Source organism: Chiloscyllium plagiosum, chromosome 10 (assembly GCF_004010195.1).
Source record: "Chiloscyllium plagiosum isolate BGI_BamShark_2017 chromosome 10, ASM401019v2, whole genome shotgun sequence".
NCBI lineage: Eukaryota > Metazoa > Chordata > Chondrichthyes > Orectolobiformes > Hemiscylliidae > Chiloscyllium > Chiloscyllium plagiosum.
Genome location: NC_057719.1, coordinates 17,092,225 through 17,117,291, shown reverse-complemented (window position 1 = coordinate 17,117,291; position 25,067 = coordinate 17,092,225). Strand labels below are relative to the sequence as shown.

General features: G+C 44.6%; 1 long non-coding RNA gene across 1 annotated transcript in view; it reads right to left on the bottom strand.

The window, feature by feature from the left end:
* Window positions 1-25,067, bottom strand: part of LOC122553956 — a 41,171-nt gene that overhangs the window by 2,688 nt on the left and 13,416 nt on the right. The window contains exon 2 of the long non-coding RNA XR_006312873.1: window positions 4,322-4,508. This is a non-coding gene — a long non-coding RNA (uncharacterized LOC122553956). The remainder of the gene's footprint in view (window positions 1-4,321; window positions 4,509-25,067) is intronic.

The following is a 25,067-nucleotide window of genomic DNA, read 5'->3' as shown; positions in this document are numbered from 1 at the left end:
GGGCTTATGCCCGAAACGTCGATTCTCCTGTTCCCTGGATGCTGCCTGACCTGCTGCGCTTTTCCAGCAACACATTTTCAGCTCTGATCTCCAGCATCTGAAGACCTCACTTTCTCCTCAAAGATTTACCCTGTTTAGTCCTGTTAGAATGTGATAAGTCTCTGAGATACTCCCACACTCATCGGAAGTCCAGCGAAAACAATCCTAACCCAGTCAATCTCTCCTCATGTGTCAGTTCTGCCATCCCCGGACTTAGCCTGGCTGCACTCACTGCACTCCCTCAAGAGCAAGGGCATCCTTCCTCAGAAAAGGAGACCAAAACCACACACAAAATTTGAGGATGTCAACAACCTTTTTTTAATGTCTTATTCTTTCATCGGATGTCATATTTAAGTGCGGTACTTATTGCCTGTCCCTAATTGCCATTGAACGGTGTGGCTTCTTGACCATTGCAGAGGACAGTTAAGAGTCAGCCAGATTGCACTGGGTCTGCAGTCAACCTGGAGGGCCAGATCAGATAACAATTCCAGAGTTCCTTTCATAAAATTCATTATTGAACCAGATGGGTTCGCACATTGAATGGACATGCATAGTCACCATTACTAAGACTAATTTTGTTTTAATTAATTCCAGATTTATTCATTCAACTCTTAACAGTGTGACATTGGGGTTTGATCCCCATTGGTCTCCCTGCTATAGGAAGGATGTTGTGAAACTTCAAAACGTTCAGAAAAGATTCACAAGGATGCTGCCAGGTTGGAGGACTTGAGCTATAGGGAGAGCTGAACAGGCTGGGGCTGTTTTCCCTGGAGTGTCGGAAGTAGAGGGGTGACCTTATAGAGGTTTACAAAATTATAAGGGACATGGATAAGATAAATAGACAAAATCTTTACCCTGAGGTGGGGGAGTCCAGAACTAGAGGGCATAGGTTTAGGGTGAGAGGGGAAAGATATGAAAGAGACCTAAGGGGCAACTTTTTTATGGAGGGTGGTGTGTGTATGGAATGAGCTGCCAGAGGAAGTGGTGGAGGCCGGTACAATTACAACATTTAAAAAGCATCTGGATGGATAGATGAAAAGGAAGGGTTTAGAGGGATATGGGCCAGATGCTGGCGAATGGGACTAGATTATTTAGGATATCTGGTCGATATGGATGGGTTGGACCAAAGAGTCTTTTCTGTGCGGTACATCTCTATGACTCTATAAATGTGACTCTAGTGTAGGCCTCTGGAGTACTCGTCCAGTGACACTGTCTCTTTTTTTAATGCTTGTCACTGATTAGATTAGATTAGATTAGATTAGATTACACTGTGGAAACAGGCCCTTCGGCCCAACAAGTCCACACCGACCCGCCGAAGCGCAACCCACCCATACCCTTACATTTACCTCCTACCTAACACTACGGGCAATTTAGCATGGCCAATGCACCTGACCTGCACATTTTTGGACTGAGGGAGGAAACCGGAGTACCCGGAGGAAACCCACGCAGACACGGGGAGAACGTGCAAACTCCACACAGTCAGTCGCCTGAGGCGGGAATTGAACCCGGGTCTCTGGCGCTGTGAGGCAGCAGTGCTAACCACTGTGCCACCGTGCCGCCCACAATGATGTTAGACACCTCTTTTAAATCCTCACAGATAACTATAAACATACAAGCAATTTTGGAATCCCTCCTCAGAGGTTGCCATGCCACTTAGATTCCTTATGGAGTACATTAATTACAATCAGCTACAGTATTAGGATTGGTATTTTGTTACTGACAACAAACTTCATTGTCCGGAAGTATTTGATTGAATGCCACATGTGGCTGGGACACATTATTGGTCTCCGAGTTAAGCTAGAAACACTGGTGTTTAGCGTTTCCACAGAGAAGTGGCTCCGAGTTTGCCGGAGGAATAAAAATGAAACCATCAGAGATCCCATCTCCCCATTACCTGCAGGGTTTTGAACACAGCCCGGTAGAAATAACCACAGATGCCAGAAATCTGAGATAAAGACAGACAATGATGTAAACACAGGCTGGTCAGCCAGCATCCAAGGAGAGAAACAAAATAGAGCTAAGGGACTCACATGCAAAAAGGTGGCCATAACCTGAAAATACCCATGCCTCCTGTCATACCCATTTCCCAGAGCAGGCTGTATGTGTGAAGATGCCGGTGTTGGACTGGGGTGAACAAAGACTTGCAAAGGCAAGTAACCTCTTCCATGGTGGTTAGCTGATTAAGCTTGTCATAGGACGGTTTAAGATCAATCATAGAAGGACAACTGTGATTTTCTAGCTGATCTCCAGGGGCAGTTTAGGTGACAGGAGATGGGCAGATTAGCAAACCCTCAGAGATCCAGCAGGGTATCCGTGCCCACCTGGGTGGAAGAGCAAGAATTAACCACTCTGAAAAGGGATTCCACCATTTCAATCCATGTTGAAGGCCTGGCTATTGTCTCCACACTTTATTTAAAATGTTTGGTGAGAGGGGAGCTCTATGTCCAACAACTTCATCTCCTCATTTACCTTCCATTGCAGTCTACTACTCCTCACATGCCGGGAGACCTCAGATAAGCCATCGTTCTTTGAGAGCCTACCCACCATCCCAAGTGAAGGGGACACTTAGTAAAAATTTCATTTAATCCCACTGTGGCTGGCTAACTGGTAAGCACTGCTCCCTCACAGCACCAGAGACCTGGGTTCGATTCCAGCCTTGGATAATTGTTTATGTGGAGTTTGCATGTTCTCCCCATGTAGGTTTTTGCTGGGTGCTCTGATTTCCTCCCACACTCCAAAATGTGCAGCTCAGTTGGATTGGCCATGCTAAATTACCATAGTGTGCAGGCTAGGTGGATTAGCCATGGGAAATACCTAGGGTGTTGGGTTTGGGTGGGATGCTCTTTGGAGGATCAGTGTAATTTAGTGGGCTGATGGGGTTTTCTAATGCCTGCTTCATTTCAGGGGCAGGCTCAGGACTTCAAAACAGTCTGAAATAATTACCCCACTTGTTTAGTTTGTTAATTATTCATCAGCACTGCCTCCATCAACAGACAGGGGCACGTGGATACATGGCCTTGCTTGTGAATCAATCCTAATAGATGATCATTCAGCCAAATAGAGGGTTGCTCTATGTCCAACCACTCCATCTCCTCATTTATCTTCCATCGTAGTCTACTGCTCCTCACGTTTCTTTCTCCACATATGGTGGATTTTATTTTGTTGCACTAATGTACATCGTCCCATTAGACAACCCGTTTTAATCATATTTATATCCAATCAGTTCTTCTATAACACATTGGTTGTGTTCTAGCGCAGCCTGACGTTATAGAGAAATTGGGCTTTGGAAACAATGCTTAACATATTGGCAATGTAGTTACAGCTAACACACATTTTATAAGTTCAAGCTGTACAAGTAGCCTCCCCAGTTCGTCAATCACATTGCACAGAATTCACGCTGAGGAAACGTGCATTCTCACAGAATGAGCCGTACTCCTTAACTTTTGGGATCCTGATCCAACTCAAAGTTTGTTGTCATACCATATAAGGGTGATCCTTCATCTTCTTTTCTCTTAGAGGTCTTTGGAATTCCCTTCGTCACAAGGTGGCAGGTCGGAATATTTAAATATTTTTAAGGCAGATGTCAATAGATTCTTGATTACCAAGGGGATGAAAGATTATTGGAGGGTATGCAGGAATGAGTTTAAAATCCGATCATCCATCACCTTACCGAATGGCCAGACAGGCTCAAAATGCTGAGTGGCCTTCTCTTGTTCCTTGTTTGCATATTCAGATGTTTAATATGTGCATTCCTGTCATATGCAAATTAGCACAATTGCTGTTATTGTACACCATGGTGACCATTGGCTATTATTAGGCAATATTCCTTTTGGCCTGGACTCAAAATTATTTTTCACACCGGGCCAAAAGCCTAAGCAAGGCAGTCATTCCTGATATGCGACTCTCTCATTAACTGAGAAATCTGGGGAAAAAAAAATGACATGAACATACCAAGCTTTTCAATATTCTCTGAGATAACATGAATGTGGATGTAGTTTTCATAGTTGGAAGCTGCCAACGTAATAAAGAAGCCCTGTAAGGCAACATCATTATAACAGGGACTCCATTACAAAATACAGCTCCCAAATGCATAGTCAACTGTCTTAAGAGGAGATAATACAGGGAGCTGCATATGCTGACTGAACTGAACAGGGATATAGATATTAATAAGTTGCGTGGAGCCAACTAATCTACTGAGAAATCATATAGCCTTTAAACTTGACACGGGGAGTGCACAATATTCACAGTGAGCGTACAATTCTATAACATTCAGGTATCGCACCTCTGTGCTTCTAGTTCTTGATGGCAACAGTTTGATTATATTACTGCCGCAGTTCACTCTGTGGTCTAGAACAGCAAACAGCAGCTTCATAATCTTCCCCCTTCAGTCGTTTAATTTTCCTTCTGATTCAGACAGATCTAGCTGGGTCAGGTCACCAGGCAACTGGCTGCACTCGCCTTGGATTCGCCTTGTTAAAAAAAAAACAAAATTCAAATAAAGTAAATAAATTCAATTGCTTTTACGACGCTCAGTCAAACGAGTTAATTAGGAAGGCTACTGGGTTTCTTAGCATGGGAGAGGCTGTTAAGGAATGAGGCCTTGCAATAATTTACTGTCTGTTTTGGGTAAATCATTGTTTTTATGAGGAGGAGATGTTGAGACATAAGGGTGTGTTATAAATCCTTTTTTTGTACTGACGATAAAGGGGTAGTTTAGGTTTCAATTAGGAGAGTTCCCATGGCAGTACGACTTGTGGTCGCCACTTGGATGCTCTCTTTCTGTTTTGTTTTTATTTCCCTTTCTGTGTTTTTTTTCCATCAGCATTTGCATGTATCAACTTGAAGCAGGATTAATAGCATCAAGCCAGCCGCATTAGAACCTCCAAACAGCCTGCAGACAAGTGGGAAGATGAGAATTCACTTGGCATGGGCTCAGAAGATGAAGCTGCACTCCAGAGGATTTGCGGTGAAATTAAGTCCCTGATAAGGCGTCAGGCAGCAATGACCACCGTCCAATCTGAAGCCTTGAAGTATGCTCAGTGTCACCACTGCTGCATGCTTCAACAATATGCTGCTGAATGCCGTCTTTCTCTAAACTCAAATTAAAACAAGACTCCGGCACTCTTTCATTCCAGGCTGCGACTTGAATGCTTTGAAGGGATGGTGGGGGTTGTGGGTGTTGGAGATGGGAGTGCATGTGGGAGAGGGGAGGGTTGGAGGGGGTGGTTTGTGAGGCAGTGTGGGTGGGGAAGGGAGATGGTGGCTTAGCGGCGGTGGTGCAGATAGATTCTCCCAGCAGCTGTGCCTCTGAGTCTCACTGGATGGCAATCCCAGCTTAACCCTTTATGGACCTTGGCTTTGCACCAGGAGACTTGACTGAGTTGGAATTGTTCCGGCTGTTCGGACGGGACGTGCTGTAATGTGTAGGCTGACTGACCTGAGGCCATAGGATTGTGGCAGAACTCCGGTTCACAACACAGCTTTGTGAGGTGATTCGGATGTTGCACCCCACCCCCATCACCCGATTTCTGATCACTCTCATCTATAACGCCAACCTACAACACCCATCACCACAACTACGCCATACTCTCCCAACCACACTCCACCATCTCCCCTCACCCCCCACCTTGTGTTGCTTTCTCTTTGCTTCGGATAAGACAACGTCAGTAAACAAGAAGTCAAGATCATGTCGGCAGCGAGACTGCCATAGATTTTCATTAGTAGACGGTGTGACAAAACTGCTCCATTAACCACATTATCTTGTACTTGGGTTTTCTTTTCAGAGAGATCGTAAAATGGCACAGACTCTGAAAAGACTGGGTTGAAGGGGTTTAGGGCTAATTTGATAATAGATAACAAATACTGCCTCAGGCAGAAGGCTTTCAAGTTTAAAAAAAAGTCACTTGTACAATGAAAAGCGAGCGGCCAGTTCTCCCAGCTTGGAGATCAGAGTTGAAGAGAGTGTTGCTGGAAAAGTACAACAGATCAGGCAGCATCCGAGGAGCAGGAGAATCGATGTTTCGGGCATATGTTCTTCATCAGTTCTCCCAGCTCAGCTTTTCTCTGGTTTGGCTTGGCTTTTGGCAGTAGTGGGGAAAAGCTGCTGGACCCAAAGCAGCAGGTCCAGGCTGGTCCTCTCTCTCTGACTTCTCACCTGGAAGACCCTGTGTTTGATTTTAACTTTTGTGCCAAGGGGTGTTCATGGGGATTGTTGAAAGTATTAGAAACAGCATCGTTAAGGTGGGGGCGATCTGTTCGGTTGTTGGAAAGATGAAATTATTCAGTATTCTGTTGTTTGTGTTTCATTCAGTAATCTTGTAAATAAATTCTGTTTTGTTTAAAATTAAGTGGTTTGACCAGCTGATCCTCTCCTGGAACATCCACCTTACACTTGCTTAAAACAACAAACAAAGTTAGGGTCTGGGCTACTTTGTTGAAATATTTTGAGGAGCCTAGCCTGGTCCATAACAACAGGCATTATCATAGAGTGAGAAAAACTGACAGAATGGTGGACCAAGACTTAAAGCTGATCATTCACACGTGGAAGGCGGAACCTTCCAGGGTTCCGGGCGACATGGGCTATGGCAACATGTCTGGCAGAATTGGGACATACATCTGGCGAGACCCACCTTGATGTTGAGATCACTTCACCACGTCTTGTTCGTTTTTCTCTAGCGGTGTGGCAAGATTCTCACTGGGCAGTGGTGAGTCACCAATTGATGGTGATTAACATTGGTCAAGGTCCTTCAGATGGCTCTCCTGTTGAAATCTTACTGAGCCCTCCCAACAAACCAGCAATCGGGAAAACTCAATGTGAAAACCTGAGTGGACGTATGGTGGTTTCAACTAGCCCCTCCCCGCCCCCTCAAGTGACCTCCACCTTGCCCACAGGCAAAATGCAAACCAGGCCATGATCCACCAGCCCCAGCCACAATTTATCCTTCCACCACAGATACTGGCACTAGACTTTCAGGGAGTAATCACCACCATTCCAGCCTCTCTCTAAAAGTACCAGCAGTGCGCTAGCAACCAGCATCATGTACTTACCACACACAGAGACAGGTACATTGTCTGCGGCTTGCAATAGGTGGCCTATCACGGCTGTTCCCTTGCACTTCCTGTGTGTGTTCACTTGGTGCTTACTGCCATGCCCTCGGCTTACATACCTTTCCTTACCCTGCCACGCCTTGCTGTAGGGAAGGCAATGGCCTGGTGGTATTATCACTGGACTGTTAATCCAGCAATCCAGGTAATGCTCCTGGGACCCAGGTTCAAACCCCACCATGGCAGATGGTGGAATTGTAAGTGAATAAAAATCTGGAACGAGGAGTCTGTTGATGACCATGAACCCATTGTTGGAAAAACCCATCTGGTTCACTTTAGGGAAGGGAATTACCATCCTTACCTGGTCTAGGCTACATGTAACAGGTCAGGCAGCATCCAAGGAGCAGGAGAATCGATGTTTCGGGCATAAGCCCTTCTTCAGGAATGCACTCCTGAAGAAGGGCTTATGCCCGAAACATTGATTCCCCTGCTCCTTGGATGCTGCCTGACCTGCTGCGCTTTTCCAGCAACACATTTTTCAGCTCTGATCTCCAGCATCTGCAGTTCTCACTTTCTCCTAGGCTACATGTAACTCCAGACCCATAGCAATGTGGCTGACTCTGGCAATTAGGGATGGACAATAAATGCTGGCCTCATCCCATGAATGAACAATAAAAAAAATGGTGGCAGTCTGTGCAGCAGCCCTCAGTTCAAAGGGATGTACCTTTCACCGTGTGTCAGAATGCCAGGCCTAGATCATGTTGCAGGAGTATTCATCACCAAACCTGCTGTAACCTGTCTGATAGTCTAAGGGAAGTAGTCTGCAGTGAGGTTCATAGGTATATCTTCAGTCAGAGGTGAGTCAGCACTGTTAGTCAACGGCAGCCTCACATACCTGGCCTTGGTTTTAGTCATTGTAAGGAGTTCGGTTGGGGTGGAGTTACACAGGAACACCGTGCATGAGGTAATGAGTCACGGTCAGTCATTGGTCTCCATAAAGGTCAGTCAGAGGGTAGGCTTTGTGCTGTGGGTTGGCTGGGAGGAGCATAGGGTGATGGTATCAGACTAAGTCCATATGACCATAAGACATAGGAGCAGAAATTAGGCCATTCAGCCCCTCAAGTCTGCTCAATGGCTAGTTGATGTTCATGTACATGAACAAAAAGTGACCTACTCTCACTAGTTTCTTTACATACACATGAAGAAGGACACCACTTCAACTGGACAACATATCCATCCTAGGACAAGCCAGAGACACACACGAGAATTTCTCAAAGCACGGCATTCCAATCAGAACTCTAACAAACATATTGACTTGGATCCCATTTACCTCCCCCTGAGAAAAAGAACAAGAAATGACATCACTACAGGAAATGACATCACAGGAAATGACTTCCCCAACCCAAGGAAACCTAAACACATAAATAAAAAGTGGTCCATACCACCAGTGCTTCATCCAGAGGCTCACTGATGATGTTACCTAGTATGGTGATGAAACGTCTGAAACTGAACCTTCCAGCTCAGCGAGCAAACCTACATCCAACTTCACCACTCTCTGGTTGAATAAGTTTCTCCTTATATCTGTTCTAAAATGTCTTCCCTTTACTCTAAGATCATTCCCTTGGGTCTTAGTCCTTCCTACCATGGAAACATCTTCCCAACATCCACTCTGTCCAGGCCATTCAGTATTCTGTACATTTAAATTAGGTTCTCCCTCATCCATCGAGTATAAACCATGTACCCCCAGCTGCCACATGATGTTTTATCGGTCATCACAGACCCTTAGTCAGTGTGCCCTGTTACTGCCCAGACGGCGATGCCACAGGACCTAATGAAGCATTTAGGTGCTACACTAAAACACAGACAACCACGTGACTGATGACCAACAAGTGGCTAGGAAGACAACAAATAATTGACTTAATATTGTCAGCCACGTCCTGAATGTGCCCGCGGTATAACTTCCTTCTTCTCTCCCTCTTGCTGCACTACAGTGAGCTCCTCTTTTGATGAAGGGTCACCACTGCATAATGGATCCCATTGTCCAGGAGGTTTTTGCGGGGTCCCATGGCCTGACATCTTGAGGGTCTTCTTTCCAGAGACAAAATCCCCCTTCTCAGCCTGAAAATCCACAGGTCAGCAGGGAGCAGGCTTGGTGGGAGTGGAATGCCCAGCTAGTGTCCTGTTCAAAAACTGCCAACGGGCCTTTTTTAATATTCATTCAAGGGATGAGTGCATCACCTGATTAGGCTGGCATTTAATGCCCATCTGTAATTGCCCAAGGGCAGTTAAAAGGCAGCCACATTTCTGTGGGTCTGGAGTCACATGTAGGATTGCAGGTTCCTTTGCCAAAGAACAGAAGTGAACTAGATGGAGTTTTCCTCAGAATCAACAATGGATTCATAGTCATCATTAGATTTTTAATTCCAGATTTTTAAAATTGAATCTGTGAGACAATGGCCCAGTGGTATTATAACTGGACTGTTAATCCAGAGACCCAGGTGATGTTCTCGGGATCCATGTTCAAATCCTGCCATGACATGTATTGGATCATTAACCCAATAATAACCTGGAATTGAGAATTTACTAATGGCATTTGTCAATTGTTGGAAAAAACCATCTGGTTCACTGATTTCCTTTAGGGAACAAAACTGCCATCATTACCTGGTCTGGCCTATGTGTGAGTCCAGACCCACAACCATGTGTATGACTCTAAATGGCTGTCTCGGAAATTAAGTATGGGCAATAAATGTTGGCTTAGCCAGCAAAGTCCTCATCTGATAAATGATAAATAATAAAAGAAAACCCTGTCATGGTGGGAATTGAACCTGGGTGCACAGAACATTACCTGGGTCTCCGGATTAACAGTCTAGCAATAATACCACTAGGCTAGAGGCTCCTCCTCTGGCTGGGTGCCCCCCTGGCACCGTCCTGTCTCCTTGTGAAGAGGGGCACTTGCGTCCAGGCCTAGGTTCCTGTACCCTCTCTGGTCCTGTATTTGATCCTGAGAACCAATGCACAGGGCAATATAGTGTAAGCATGCCAATTCTAGCTGCCGTTAGAGGGTTCTGGGCCTGTCCCTCCATGGGAGTCACTAACTGATCCATGGAGACAGGTAGATGGCCACAGGACTGGTTGCATTACTCCAGGTTTTGAACAGAACTGGCTGCAGGCCATGCAAGGTTAGGGCTGGAGGCAGGTGGGGTCAGGGATGGGGGTGAGTGAGGGGTGGGGTCATACGCAACAGAAGAATGTCAGGACATGGACCTTGGTGGGAGCCAGATGCACTAGCAGGGATGGAAATGAATGTGAGATGGCAAAGAGCAGAGTATAGCATTCACCCTGGCAGAATTTGTGGTCGGCACGGTAGCACAGTGGTTAGCACTGCTGCCTCACAGCACCAGAGTCCCGGGTTCAATTCCCGCCTCAGGCGACTCTCTGTGTGGAGTTTGCACATTCTCCCCGTGTCTGCGTGGGTTTCCTCCGGGTGCTCCGGTTTCCTCCCACAGTTCAAAAATGTGCAGGTTAGGTGAATTGGCCATGCTAAATTGCCTGTAGTGTTAGGTGAAGGGGTAAGTGCAGGGGAATGGGTCTGGGTGGGTTGCGCTTCAGAGGGTCGGTGTGGACTTGTTGGGCCGAAGGGCCTGTTTCCACAGTCAATAATCTAATCTAATCTAATTTTGACAGTATGGGGCAAGAACTTTCAAAAGTTGATTGGAGCAGATTTTTGCAGGTAAAAGGGATGGCTGGAAAATGGGAAGCCTTCGAAAGTGAGGCAATGAGAGTTCAGAGACAGTGTGTTCCTGATAGAGTGAAGGGTAAGGCTGTGGGCAAGGTGGATGACAGGAGGATTGTGGTTTTGGTCATGGATAAGAAGGAATTATATGTCAGGTATAGACTGCAGAGATCAAGTGAATCCTTGGAAGAGTAGAAAGGCAGTAAGAATATAATTAAGAGGGAAATAAGGTGGGCAAAAAGGGTAATGAGATATCTTTGGCTAATAGGGTTAAGGCAAATCCAAAGGGATTTTATAAATACATTAAGGACAAAAGGGTAACTGGGAAGAGAATAGGGCCCCTCAAAGATCAGGAAGGCAGCCTCTGTGGATCTGCAGGAAGTGGCGGAGATACTAAATGAGTATTTTGCATCAGCATTTACTGTGGAAAAGGACATGGAAGATATAGAACATGGGGAAATAAATAGGGACACCTTGAAAAATGTCCATATTACAGAGGAAGAGGTGCTGGACGTATTAAAACTCATAAAGGTGGATACACCCCAGGATCTAATCAGGGTGAAAGTGAGGTCTGCAGACGCTGGAGATCAAAGCTGAAACTTTATTGCTGGAACAGCACAGCACAGCAGGTCAGGCAGCATCTAGGGAACAGAAGATTCGACGTTTCGGGCACATGCCCTTCTTCAGGGCATGTGCCCGAAACGTCGAATCTTCTGTTCCCTAGATGCTGCCTGACCTGCTGTGCTGTTCCAGCAATAAAGTTTCAGCTCTAATCAGGGTACCCTAGAACTCTGTGGGAAGCTAGGAAAGTGATTGCTGGCCCTCTTGCTGAGATATTTACTTCATTGATAGCATTGGTGAGGTTCCAGAAGTCTGGAGGTTGGCTAATGTGGTGCCACTATTTAAGAAAAGCGGTAACAAAAAGCCTGGGACCTATAGACTGGTGAGCCCAACATCGGTGGTCGGCACGTTTTTGGAGGGAATCCTGAAGGACAGGATGTACATGTATTTGGAAAGGCAAGCACTGATTAGGGATAGTCAACATGAGTTTGTGCGTGGAAATCAGGTCTCACTATTTAATTGAGTGTTTTTGAAGAAACAACAGAGGTTTAATGAGGGCAGAGTGATGGACATGATCAAAATTGACTTCAGTAAGGCTTCAACAAGGTTCCTTGTGGTAGACTGGTTAGCCAGGTTAGATCTTATGGAATATAGCGAGAACTTGCCATTTGAATACAGAGCTGGTTCGAAGGCAGAAGACAGAGGGTGGTGGTGGAGGGCTGTTTTTCAATTGATCAATTGGGGCATTGGGCTGAGGAATGACAGATGGAGTTTAATTTAGATAAATGCGAGGAGTTGCATTTTGGGCATGCAAATCAGGGCAGCACTTATAAGCTTATGGTAAGATCTGGGGAGTTTTGCTCAATAAAGAGACCTTGGAGTGCAGGTTCATACCTCCTTGAAAGTGGAGTCATAAGTAGACAGGATAGTGAAGAAGACTTTGGAGGTGGGAGTTGGGAGGTCATGTTGCAGCTATACAGGACATTGGTTAGGCCACTATTGAAATATTGCATGCAATTATGGTCTCCTTCCTTTAGGAAAGATATTGTGAAACTTGAAAGAGTTCAGAAAAGATTTACAAGGATGTCACTGGGGTTGGAGATTTTGAGCTATAGGGAGAGGCTAAATAGGCTGGGGCTATTTTCCCTGGAGCATCAGAGGCTGAGGGGTGACCTTATAGAGGTTTATAAAGTCATGAGGGGCATGGATAGGGTAAATAGACAAGGTCTTTTCCCCAGGGTGGAAGACTCCATAACTGGAGGGCATAGGTTAATCTTAGAGGGGAGGGCATTTAAAAGGACAACTATCTCAAACAGAGGGTGGTGCATGCATGGATTGAGCTGCCAGAAGAACTGGTAGTGGCTGGTACAATTACAACAGTTAAAGACATCTGGATGGGTATATGAATAGGAAGCGTTTACAGGGATTGGGCCAAATTCTAGCAGTTATATTAGATTTATCTAGGATATCTGGTTGGCATGGATGATTTGGATTGATGGGTCTGTTTACGTGCTGTACATCTCTATGATTCTATGACTGCAGAAGGTCATTGACCTCCAGTCCTGTCCTGCACACGTGGAGATAGCACTGACCCAGGTGATGATCTCTAACCAGCCTGGCATCATCTGGATTGCGTGGCTTCCAGGAAGGGAAGATCTTTTCACTGTGCCACACTGTGGTCAGTGAATGAGAAACATTGTGCCAGCGTCGCCTTCTCGTCCATCCCTCCTCACTGCTTGCACAGCGAGCTGGACAGCTACCAGTGCTTCTCCAGGTGATCATCAGCGGTTCAGAGATGACAGGGATGCTGATCTCAGGGTCGATATCTCCTTGAGTGGCGAGTTCCTAAGGGAATTGCGTATGGTAAAATGTGGTGGAAATCAGACATATGGGTGGCAACAGCAATTAGTGTGGCAAATTTACTAAGATTCGACAAGCCAGCTCACCAGACCTTGTGGTGAGTATCTCAAAACTCACCATGACTTTCACTCAAGCAAAAACTCATAGGATTTAGCCCAAGATATAGTGTCAACTCAGAGTCCTGCACTGTGTATCCTAACTGCAGCATTACCAGTGTCAGCCCACAAACCTCTTCTTTCTAATCAATGATTTTGAGGTTCTGGTGTTAGACTGGGGTAGATAATGTTGGACTTAAACCTCACACCTTCAATCTGAGCTGAAATAGCACCGATTGTTAAAGCTAACTTGAAAATGTAACTTTTAAAAAGTTGTTGATTTTACATATGAAGGAACCAAGACTAAAATGGTCAAAAAGATGAAAGACTTAACAATCAATCCATTTTTTTTCAATACTTCATTTCAGTGACATCACACTGCAATCTTTTGCTCAAGGTTCTGTGTTATACTCCACAAGCACCTGATGAAGGAGCAGCACTCTGAAAGCTCGTGCTTCCGAATAAACCTGTTGGACTATAACCTGGTGTTGTGTGATTTTTAGCTTTCAAAACAATGCACTCCTCTTCAACATTCTGGATGCGGATGCACAGGTTATGTTAGTTCATAGCTCAAAGGCCAATTACTTCGCCTTACAAATGCAGTTACCATAGGGTAATATTTTTGAAAAGAGCCAGCAGCAGATGTGTAGGGTGAACCTTTGGGTGACCAAATTGAATTTCGCCTTTCACTGGCCCATTAATCAGTGCAGTGACAGGTCCACTAAAAGCTGAACATACCAGTCAAAAACCTGCCTGATTGTTTCAGGTTTTTTTCTTTTGTGAAGCATTGACCAAAGCCGCTGCAGTAAGTGATCGCTCAGCCTTGAATAAAAATAAAGTATCGGCACTTCTATAAACTCTTTTGCAGCCTCTGAATGTCACAAAACACTTTACAGCAAACAAAGTACCTCTTCTAGTAGCTGGCATGGATAGGAACATAGGATTGGAATATCATAGCAATTATAGAAACGTGGCTCAGGGATGGACAGGACTGGCAGCTTAATGTTCCAGGATACAAATGCTACAGGAAGGATAGAAAGGGAGGCAAGAGAGGAGGTGGAGTGGCATTTTTGGTAAGGGATAATGTTACAGCTGTACTTGGGGAGGATATTCCCGGAAATCCATCAAGGGAAGTTATTTGGGTGGAACTGAGAAATGAGAAAGGGATGATCTATTATAGACCCTCCCTAATAGTCAGTGGGAAATTGAGAAACAAATTTGTAATGAGATTTCAGTTATCTGTAAGAATAAGAGGGTGGTTATGCTTGAGGATTTTAACTTTCCAAACATAGACTGGAACTGCCATAGTGTTCAGGATTTAGATGGATAGGAATTTGTTAAGTGTGTACAAGACAGTTTTCTGATGCAATATGTGGATGTACCTACAAGAGAAGGTACAAAACCTGACCTACTCTTGGGAAATAAGGCAGGAAAGGTGACTGAGGTGTCAGTGGGGGAGCACTTTGGGGCCAGCGACTATAATTCTATTAGTTTTAAAATAGTGATGGAAAAGGATAGAATGGATCTAAAAATTGAAGTTCTAATTTGGAGAAAGGCTAATTTGATGGTATTAGGCAAGAACTTTCAAAAACTGATTGAGAGCAGATATTTGCAGATAAAGGGATGGATGGAAAAGTGGAAGCCTTCAGAAATGAGATAACAAGTGTCCAGAGATGGTATATTTGTGAGGGTGAAAGGAAAGGTTGGTAGGTATAGGGAATGCTGGATGACCAGAGAAATTGAGGGTTTGGTGAAGAAAAAGAAGGAAGCATATGTTAGGTACAGACAGGATAGATCGAGTGAATCCTTAGAAGAGTATAAAGTAGGAGTATACTTAAGAGAGAAATCAGGAGGGCAAAAAGGGGACATGAGATAGCTTTGGCAAATAGGGTGAAGGAGAATCTAAAGGGTTTTTACAAATACATTAAGGACAGAAGGGTAATGAGGGAGACAATAGGGCCCCTCAAAGATCAGCAAGGCTGCCTTTGTGTGGAGCCGCAGGACATAGGAGAGATCGTAAACGAGTATCTTGCATCAGTGTTTACTGTGGAAAAGGACACGGAAGATATAAAATGTCGGGAAATAGATGGTGAAATCTTGAAAAATGCCCATATTACAGAGGATGAAGTAATGAATGTCTTGAAATGTGCAACAGTGGATAAATCCCCAGGACCTGATCAGATGTACCCCAGAACTCTGTGGGAAGCTAGGGAAGTGATTGCTTGGCCGCTTGCTGAGATATTTGCATCATCGATATTCACAGGTGGAAGATTGGAGATTGGCTAATGTGGTGCCACTATTTAAGTAAGGTCGACATCAGTGGTGGGCACATTGTTGGAGGGAATCCTGAGGGGCAGAATGTACATATATTTGGAAAGGCAAGCACTGATTTGGGCTAGTCAACATGGCTTTGTGCATGGGAAATCATGTTTCACAAACTTGATTGAGTTTTTTGAAGAAGTGATAAAGAGAATTGATGAGGGCAGAGTGATGGACGTGATCTATATGGACTTCAGTAAGGAGTTCGACAAGATTCCCCATGCGACACTTGTTAGCAAGGGGAAATACAGGGAGAACTAGCCATTTGGATACAGAACTGGCTTGAAGGTAGAAAACAAAGGGTGGTAGTGGAGGGTTTTTTTCAGACTGGGGGCCTGTGACCAGTGCAGTGCCACAAGGATCAGTGCTGGGTTCACTACTTTTCGTCATTTATGTTAATGATTTAGATGAGAACATAGGAGGTGTAGTTAGTAAGTTTGCAGGTGACACCAAAATTGGAACTACAGTGGACAGTGAAAAAGGTTACCTCAGATTACAACAGGATCTGGACCAGGTGGGCCAATGGGCTGAGGAGTGGCAGATGGAGTTTAATTCTTATAAATGCGAGGTGCTGCATTTTGGGAAAGTAAATCTTAGGAAGATTTATACGCTTTATGGTAAGGTCCTAGGGAGTGTTGCTGAACAAAGAGACCTTGGAGTGCAGGTTCATAGCTCCTTGAAAGTAGAGTTGTAGGTAGATAGGATAGTGAAGAAGGCATTTGGTATGTTTTCCTTTATTGGTCAAAGCATTGAGTACAGGAGTTGGGAGGTCATGTTATGGCTGTACAGGATGTTGCTTAGGCCACTTTTGTCATATTGCATGCAATTCTGGTCTCCTTCCTATCAGAAGGATGGTATGAAACTTGAAAGGATTCAGAAAAGATTTATAAGGATCTTATCAGGGTTGGAGTATTTGAGCTACAGGGAGAGGTTGAATTGGTTGGGGATATTTTCCCTGGAGCGTCGGAGGCTGACGGGTGACTTTAAAATCATGAGGGGCATGGATAGGGTAAGTAGACAAGGTCTTTTCCCTGGAGTGAGGGAGTCCAGAACTAGAGGATATAGGTTTCGGGTGAGAGAGGAAAGATATAAAAGGGACCTAAGGGGCTACGTTTTCATGCAAAGGGTGGTGCGTGTATGTAATGAACTGCCAGAGAAAGCGGTGGAGGCTGGTACAATTGCAACATTTAAAAGGCATCTGGATGGGTATATAAATAGGAAGGCTTTGGAAGGATATGGGCCGGGTGCTGGCAAGTGGAACTGGATTAGGTTGGGATATCTGGTTGGCATGGGGGGTTGGACCGAAAGGTTGGTTTCTGTGCTGTACATCTCTATGATCATCTACATTGGCTGAAACCAATGGTTTCAGAAAGGTTTCTGCACTTCAGTACAGTAAATCTGGATGGAGCACATCTCCATTTTACTCAGTGTGGCGCACTGCACGATTGAATATAACAGGAGGGTGGTTGCGCAGTGAGGCTTCATTCTGGCATAAAAATGGTTAACTATGTTATAAGATTAATATCACCTGTAGCATCTGTGGAATTTTCTTCAGCCTGTATGAGTTAGAGTACAGTGTTCCAGCAATTTTTAGACAGTTTTGTGCTGGGGACTGAGTAACACTGGAAACTTAATTATCCCAAAATCCTGATTAGCTAGATAAGAGATCATCATTCCATCAACCTCAACGTTTTTGAACCATATTGCCAGGCACAAAAAGAATGTCTCCCACTGGATTTCTACTCCGGGACAGAGGGATTTCCATACATTTCAGAGCAGCACGGTTTGTTTTATGAAAACAAAGCCTTGAAAACCACCCAAATGGCCATCCTCTGCTGTGAATTATTCCCGGGGCATGAGCCAGAATCCAAAAAAGAGATGAGTGGCATTTTGACTAATTCAGGGGAAACAAGAAACACAAGCAAGGTTCTGCAAATGCTGACAGTCTTAAATAAAAACAGAAAATACTGGAAATGATCAGCATCCGTGGAGGGAGAAAGAGAGTTAACACTTCAGGATATTGACCAATTACCAGAAATAAATCCTTATGTAAACACAGAGAAGAAGCTGGACTCAAAAGGTTTCTCTCTCCACAGATGCTCTCAGATCGACTAAGTTTCTCCAGCAATTTCCTGTGTTTGTTTCAGATTTCCAGCATCACATTATTTGTCCGAGAAATAAATTCTTCCCGTTCTGGATCAAGCCTCAGACTTTGCATTAACACAGTCAGAACATGATGCATATATTGAAAACAAGGACACCCAAGATGGATCTGTGGGTTTACGTACCACATGGGGTGACACTGAACTATTCAGATTCATAAACAACTGGAAAGTCCACACATTCTGCACAGCTTCCACTGTTGTTTCATCTTTTGATTGAAACCACACTGTAAAGAAACCTAACAAACTTCGGAGATAATCAAAAACAAAGCTTCCAGAATAGTTATCCATTCTAACCAATCTACTATTCAACCATTGACTACTCGTCTCTCAACCTTTGTCGCACTCTGCTCCTCAGAGGACAAATACAATAATGTCCTCTGGTTCACATTAAGTTGCCGTTGGGCTTTAACCTTTTGTTGAGAATTATATCCAAGCTCTAAATGAACTGATTGTAGCTGCAATCATCACTAGAATGAACTAGGAGATAGAAAAGATGTGTAGGCAAAGTTACAGTGATCATGGGGGTTTCAATACGCAGGTGCACTGGAAAATTAGGTTGGTAGTGGATTGCAAGGAAAGGAATTTGTGGAATGTCTTCAAGATGGAGCAGGGAACATAGATGACTGTATCGGCGCTACCTCGTGCTCCCACGAGGATGCTGCCTGACCTGCTGTGCTTTTCCAGCAATAAAGTTTCAACTTTGATCTCCAGCATCTGCAGACCTCACTTTCTCCAGGGAACAGGCAATACTGGATTTAGTGTTGTGCAATGAGACAGACTTAGTAAGGGAGCTTAAAGTAAAGTAACTCTTAGGAGGCAGTGATCATAATATGATTTGCAGTTTGAGAGGGAGAAGATAGAATCAGAGGTAACAGTATTACAGCTGAATAAAGGCAACTACAGAGGCATGAGGGAAGAGCTGGGTAGAACTGACTGGGAGAGGAGCCAAGCAGGAAAGACAATGGAACAGCAATGGAAGGAGTTTATGGGAGTAATTCAGGAGACACAGCAGAGATTCAAGGAGAAAGTGAGGTCTGCAGATGCTGGAGATCAAAGTTGAAACTTTATTGCTGGAACAGCACAGCAGGTCAGGCAGCATCCAGGGAACAGGAGATTCGACGTTTCGGGCACAGGCCCCTCCCCAGGAATGAGCAGAGAGTGTTCAGCAGGAGAAGACAAAAGGTAGGGAGGAGGACCCGGAGGAGGGGCGCCGGAAATGCGATAGGCGGAAAGAGGCCAAGGCGAAGGCAATAGGCCAGAGTAGGATGGAGGCGGAGAGGTCAAGAAGAAGACTGCAGCCACACCGGCTGCAGCGGATGCAGTAGATGATGTGGGTGGAGGTGCAGGTGAATCTGTGGCGGATATGGAATTTTCCTTTGGGGCCTTGGAGAGAAGTGAGGGGGGAGGTGTGGGCGCAAGTGTTGCACCTCCTGCGGTTGCAAGGGAAGGTGCCGGGAGTGGTGGTTGGGTCGGTGGGGGGTGTGGATCTGACAAGGGAGTCGCGGAGGGAGTGGTCTCTACGGAAAGCTGATAGGGGTGGGGAGGGAAATATATCCTTGGTGCTGGGGTCTGTTTGGAGGTGGCGGAAGTGACGGCGGATGATGCGCTGTACATGGAGATTGGTGGGGTGGTAGGTGAGGACCAGTGGGGTTCTGTCCTGGTGGCGGTTGGAGGGGCGGGGCTCAAGGGCGGAGGAGCGGGAAGTGGAGGAGATGCGGTGGAGGGCACCGTCGACCACGTGGGGGGGGAAATTGCGGTCCTTGAAGAAGGAGGCCATCTGGGTTGTACGTATTTTGAACTGGTCCTCCTGGGAGCAGATGCGGCGGAGACGAAGGAATTGGGAGAATGGGATGGCGTTTTTACAGGGGGCAGGATGGGAGGAGGTGTAGTCCAGGTAGCTGTGGGAGTCGGTTGATTTGTAGTAGAAACCACAAACTACAAACCCAGAGAGTGTTCAGCAGGAGAAGACAAAAGGTAGGGAGGAGGGACCCGGAGGAGGGGCGCCGGAAATGCGATAGGCGGAAAGAGGCCAAGGCGAAGGCGATAGGCCGGAGTAGGATGGAGGCGGGGAGGGGCCTGTGCCCGAAACGTCGAATCTCCTGTTCCCTGGATGCTGCCTGACCTGCTGTGCTGTTCCAGCAATAAAGTTTCAACAGCAGAGATTCAACCAAGGAAAAAGAAACATAGTACAGGGAGGATGAGGCAACCGTAGCTGACTAGGGAAGTCAGGGATAACATGGCCTGTGACTTGCATGGTAATGAGTTGTATTTTTTAATGTCTGTGTGCATCACTGATTATCATTCTTTTTTTAAAAAATCAGAATCAATATATCTGAAAACTTGTCTTTATTTATAGAATTGCCCATAATCAAAATTCAAGCAATAGACTACAGTCTAAAACATTGATAGGCATATGTGCTCACTAGATGACATTTAAAATAGATTTTAATGGCAGTTGGTTCATCTTGACAATTATTCTTTCTCTGCAGCACTGGAAAGCTGGTCCAGTAACACTCATGCATTTGTATTGGAAACCTGCTAAAAATAGCCATGCAATGAGTCTAAGTTATTGAACGCTTCAGCACTGGTAATGCAGTTTGGTGCCTTGTACACTTTGCCAGCCACCCTGTCTTAGCTTCAAAGAAAATTGCACACCTGAAGCAATTCTGGATTGTTGATATGGGCCAGGTATTGGCAAGTGGGACTCAATTGGGTTGGGTATCTGGTCGGCATGGACGAGTTGGACCGAAGAGTCTGTTTCTGTGCTATACATCTCTATGACCCTATGGCTGTATAAAAGCAAAAGAGAAATCATATAATGTAGCAAAGGGCAGTGGGTAAACCAGAAGATTGGGAAGTTTACAAAGACTTACAAAGGGCAACAAAAAAGAAATATGGAGGAAGAAGATGAAATATAAGGGTAAGCTAGCCAGTAATATAAAAGAAGACTGCAAGAGTTTCTTTAGATATACAAAGGGCAAAAGACAGGCAAAGGTGAACATTGGGCAACTAAACAATCACGCTAGAGAAGCAGTAGTGGGGAACAAGGAAATGGCTGAGGAACTGAATAATTACTTTGCATTAGACACAAGTTATATCCCAAAATCGCAAACATTCAAGAGAGTGAGGAGGCAGAGCTGAGTATGGAGGCCATCAGCAAGGAAAACGTGCTAGAAAACCTGAATGGCCTGAAGGTGGATAAATCACCTAGACCAGCTGGACTATACTCCAGAGTTCTAAGGGAGATAGGTGAAGAGATAGTGGAGGCAACAATGGTGATCTTTCAGGAATCGCTAGAATCAGGGAGGGTCCCAGAGGACTGGAAAATCGCTGACACTCCTGTTTAAAAAGGGAGCAAGGCAAAAGATGGAAAATTATGGACCAATTAGCCTAACATCTCTCATGGGCAAGAGATCCTAGAATCCATTGTGATGGATGAGATTTCTGAATATAGAGGAACCTCGATTATCCAAAATTCCATTGTCCTTATTTTGGTTGATACGGAAAGATGGCAAGATCCCGATGCTCGGCTAAACTATGTTATCCGGCATTTGATTAACCTAGTGTAATACTCCCTGCCCATATCCTTTGGATAATCGAGGTTCCTCTGTACTTGGAAGTGTATGGTAAAATAGGGCAAAGTCAGTATGGTTTCTTCAAGGGGAGGTCATGCCTGACAAATCTGCTAGAATGATTTGAGGCAGTAATGAGCAGGTTAGAGCAAGGAGAGCCAATGGATGTTATCTGCCTGGACTTCAATAAGGTCTTTGACAATATGCCTCACAGGAGGCTGCTGAGTAAGGCAAGGGCCCATGGTGTCAGAAGCAAGGTGCAGGCATGGACAAAAGCTTGCTGTCTGGCAGAAAGCAGAGAGCAGGGATAAAAGGGCCCTTCTCAGGACGGCCGCCGGTGACAAGCGGTGTTCCGCAAGGCTCAGTGTTGGGACTGCAACGTTTCACTTTATACATTAACAATCTGGATGAAGGAAATGAGGGCATTCTGGCTAAGTTTGCAGATGATACAAAGATAGGTAGAGGGATAGATAGCTTTGAGGAGGCAGGGAGTCTGTGGAAGGATTTGGACAGGTTAGGAGAGTGGGCAAAGAAGTGGCATATGGAGTACAATGTGGGAATATATGAGGTAATGCACTTTGGTAGGAAGAATAGAGGCATGGGCGATTTTCTAAATGGGGAGAAAATTCAGAAATCTGAAGTGCAAAGAGACTTAGGAGTTCTAGTCCAGGATTAGGAAGGCAAATGCAATGATGGCATTTATTTTGAGAGGACTTGAATATAAAAGCGGGTATGTATTTCTGAGGCTCTATAAGGCTCTGGTTCTGACTAGAGTTTGGAGTATTGTGTGCAGTTTTGGGCCCCATATCCTCAGGAGGCAAGTTCTGGCCCTGGAGCATGTTCAGAGGACTTTCACGAGAATGGTCCCAGGAATGAAAAGCTTAACATATGAGGAAAGTTTGAGGACTCTAGGTTTCAATTTGATGGAATTTAGAAGGATGAGAGGAAGGTGTAATTGAAACATACAGAATACTGAATGGTCTAGACAGTGTAGATATTGGGAAGATGTTTCCATTGGTAAGAGAGACTAGGATCCGAGGCCATAGTCTTAGAGTAAACGGAAGACCTTTTAGAACAGAGATAAGGAGAAACTTCTTCAGCCAAAAAGTGGTGAATCTATGGAATTCATTGCCACAGAAGGCTGTGGAGGTCAGGTCATTGAGTATATTTAAGACTGAGATAGATAGGTTTCTCAACCCCATTCTCCCACTTTCTCCCCGTAACCCTTGATCCTCAAGACCCTATCAGCCATGATAGAATGATTATAGAGTTGTAGAGAGGTACAGCGCAGACACGATGGGCTGAATGGCCTAATTTCTGCTCCTATGTCTTATGGTCTTATCACTATCCCGAGGTTGGGTTGAAGAAATGTGCCTTGGATTCTGTTTCTCAATCACCATTGAACAGTGATTGTAGAATTGATTGCCTGGTGATACTACGCAACATTGTTATATATTTTATATATTTATCTTAAACAAATACAGAGATGATATTAGCTTCCAAGCATGCAGGAACTTTAGTTACAATGCTTCAAAGTATCAACACCTTCACTCTAGATCAAACTTTTATTGCTTCTATGGTGTCTGTTTATTTTGCTCTGAATCAATGCCCAATTAATTAAGTGCAGTTGGCATAGATCAGTTAGAGATTCATATAATCCAACACAGAACAATCAAGAATATTGATCACTCTTTAAAGATAGGTACATTTCAAAAGATATTGGGAAAGGGCAGATAAGGATATGAGGACAATAGGAACAGATGTAGGCCATTCAGCCCCTTGAGTCTGTACCACCATTCAACGAGATCATGGCTGATCTATGGAATTTGACAGTAAGCCCAATAGGGCTCAGTTCTCTGGTGTTACTTCTTAATGTCACAGGTATAAAGTTGCTCTTTAGTCAACTGACAGAGAAAAGTCACTGCCCATTGAACATGAGCTGTCATAATGAGGAGATGGAGATCAAAGAGGAAGAAAACTACAGTGGAATTGGGAAATACACATCTTTTGTAAATAATAAAATCTCTGCAATGTAAACATTTGGCTATTATTCCCACAGCTGCAGATCATACTTAATGTGACATTTATTATTAGTGAGAAATCCATGGCTTTCTTGAATATTATTGAAACTATGTCATGAATATTCAGTTTTTAACCCAATGTGATCTAGAGATTGGTCACTACTCAGGCTACAGCGTTCGTAGACAAGGTCTTTTCCCTGGGATGGGGGAGTCCAAAACTCGAGGCCAAATGTTTAAGGTAAGAGGAAAAAGATTTAAAAGGGACCTAAGGGACAACGTTTTCACACAGAAGGTGAGGGTGGTACATGCATGGAATGTGCTGCCAGAGGAAGTGGTGGAGGCTGGTACAATTACAAGACATCTGGATGGATATCTGAATAGGAAGAGTTTAGAGGGATATGAGCCAAATGCTGACAAATAGGTTAGATCAGCTTAGGACATCTGGTCAGCATGGACAAGTTGGACAGGAAGATCTGTTTCTGTGTTGTATAACCCTATGTTTCTGTGACCAATAAAAACTGTGGAAATTTAAGTTCTTAACCATGGGTCAGGAATTTACACATGGATATGTTTTCCATGCAATACTTCCCCATTATCACTAAAAATGTGCCTTGTTCCAGCAGCCTGCCCTGGAGCTATTTAAAACCCCAATGGGGAACAAGAACCACCGCCAGCCAATCTAGTCATTAGCAGTGCCACCACGGGTCTCTGTTCACTTGCACCCGTGCCTAAAGATGAAGAGTCAGGAGCAGGATACCAAGTAGGCTGTGAAGTGAAGCACAACCAAGGTAGGAGACACCTGAGGGGTTGGCGGTAGGAGAGGGATTTGGCTTTGAGGGCTGTGTTACAAGGGCTGGGACAGAGCTGACACCTGAAGGGGGCAAACCTAAGGAGTTTGGTGTAGGAGAGGTGCTGCAGGGTTTCCTCCAATATAAAAGAGGTCCTGTGAAGGAAGCCATCCCTATTTCCTGGTTGAAATCCAAGCAGGCCTATCCACCAGGGTGACTGCCCATCTCCAACCTCCTCCTGCCAGGCAAAATGTTTCAGCCCAATGTGCAGTGGCTCCAAAGTATCCATTAATTGCTCGCTTAAATGTATGAAGGTAGATTACCTAAAGCTTCTCCAAACATTGCCTGTTAAATCACAGGGTTGGGGGTGGGGGTGGGGTGTGTTGCAAATAGGCAGTGGGAACAGTATCAATGAAATTTGATGGGTTTACTGTGTATAACCCTTCCCTTGGGGACTGTATGATTCTGCTCAAGATAAATCTCAGAAGTTCAATCTGGAATGAGCAGAACAAGGTACAGCAATGTTATACAGAACGTTGCAGCAATAGTAACCTACATGTTCCCTTTTTACCAGTGATATTTCAGCAAAAGAATATTGACTGAGCCAACAGTAAGTGAAGAATTATTGCATTTTGAAAGTATTAATTTTGTTTGACTGCATTTACCTCCTAGCTTTTGAATAATTTAATGAGAAAACAATTCTCATCTATAGTTTGCTGTGTGGCCCATTTCCTAATATCCAGGTACTCTTGTTGAGGTAACATTTGAATTAATTGGAAATCTCGTGAAAATACTTATTGGAGTCAAAGATATTAGCTTTGAATAATTCTCAAAATTATTCCTCTTTCGAAATAAACTGTGCAATATGCT